This window comes from Cupressus sempervirens, chromosome 9 (genome assembly GCF_028749045.1).
Source record: "Cupressus sempervirens isolate cs-2001-9-10 chromosome 9, ASM2874904v1, whole genome shotgun sequence".
Taxonomy (NCBI): Eukaryota; Viridiplantae; Streptophyta; class Pinopsida; order Cupressales; family Cupressaceae; genus Cupressus; species Cupressus sempervirens.
The window spans coordinates 455,291,690-455,293,628 of record NC_143126.1 but is presented as its reverse complement, the minus strand read 5'-3'; positions in this window follow the sequence as shown (position 1 = coordinate 455,293,628).

The following is a 1,939-nucleotide window of genomic DNA, read 5'->3' as shown; positions in this document are numbered from 1 at the left end:
GATATTAATTAAATAGAAAATATTAAATTAATTGACAAAAATGAATTAACTTAATAAATTAAATAATTTATTAAATTCAATAGAGGAAAAAATTATATATTAAAACATTTAATTAATTGACTTGACAATTTTTAAGTTTATACATTTTTCCCTTTATTAAAATAATGTGTGAACATCCCATTGTCTCAAAGAACTACTTGTTAATCTTATTGCCCCTCCCCCAACATATTGAATGATATAGACTTGATGGGATGCCCCCTCAAAAGATTGATAATTTTTATTAATTAATTTTTATTTGTTTATTTTTTGAAATTTAACGTTATTTTGAGAAATCTTTATATAAGGATGTCAAGAGAAACAGTGCATATGACAAAAAATAATTTAAGTTGATGTAGCAGAAGAACACTCCCAAGCAATGGGTCCCATGGGTATAAATAGGGAAAAGAAAAGGTGGATGATTCATCATTTGAAGACTTGGCATTTGGAGATTGGAGGAGATCTCTCATAGCAAGGATGTTGTTTTTTATTGGAAATCATCATTTTGAGTCTGTCTAGAGATACCAATGGCCAACCAAATATGTGAAGATAGTATATTATCAATCCTTCTTAGTCAATTGATAAATTTATCATGAATTTTTATATGTTTGATAAATTTTTGATAGGTTTTTAGGTAAGGTATAATTTTTTTGAGATTTTTTCTTAGCATGAACATATGTGTAGTTATGTCATGTAAATGTGTAGGCATACTGTGTTAATGCACATAAATATGCAATAATTGTGTAGTTGTGCATGTATGTCATAAAGTGGCACATCTATAGGAGAAAGTTGTATTTTGAAAGGATATAGCACATTTGTATCATTTATGTGTGTGTATATAGATCATGGTTGCACATTTTTTTCAATATGCTTTTGGCTAGTGTTGATGCACAAATATTTTGGGTTTATGTGTATTTGTTAGAAATGTGCATTGATGTAGGGTCAACTTGCATTTGTTACAAAACTTCATTTAAATATGGAATATGTGTAAGTGACAAAGGGTGTTGCATATCTATGATACAAAACTATGCATCTACTATTTTTGATAAGATGTAGATAGGAAATTGGTAGGAAACCCTTGGAAAATGATGAGTTTCAATAACCACTAGTATAGAATATGATCTTACTATTCAACTAGGATACCTAATATGACTAATGTAAGAATCATTGTAGAAACATGATCTAGAAACCAATTAGAATTAGACAAATGATAGATTTTTTGGAAAACATGTGATAAAATCAGTTAGATAAAATAATTAGATCAAAATTCTAGATGATAGATGTTTGCCAAAAATATATGTAAAAATTAGTGGCAATGCATAGAAAATTAATCTAAACTATACCTAATGAAGTATTACAATGCAAAGTAAGCTAAAATGGAACTTTTCCTTTTACTTACTAGCTATACTATGCCACCATTATCATCTTAAACTTTGGTTTCTTAATTTTGTGATCCCTTATATCTAATGGAAGGTAGATCTAAATGAGAAACTAAGATTCTAGTGGAGCCATGATATCATGATGAATATCCTATAGATTTTCTAGATAATTTCTTGTTTTATAACTTGATTAGTCATTGGATTTATAATTCAATTCCTAATTAACTTGTGTGAGGAAATAGGGGTTCCTTTTATAGACTCTAATAGGACCCTAGCCTTAGTTTCAACATCTCATACTAGAGAGATAGCCTAGGACACATGGATGGGTAGATTGACTTAGCCGAAGGAGTTGAGAGATACTAGGGAAAGGAAAGACATGTGGTACACATCTCATCAAGACCCCTAAGAAGATTGTTCCCTTAAGGAGGACTCCTAGACAAGTGTCTCATGAGTCATCTTTCACTCTATGAGGTGGACTGATTGACCCTTAGAGAATAAAGGAAGTGGAAGAAGACTTTGCTACC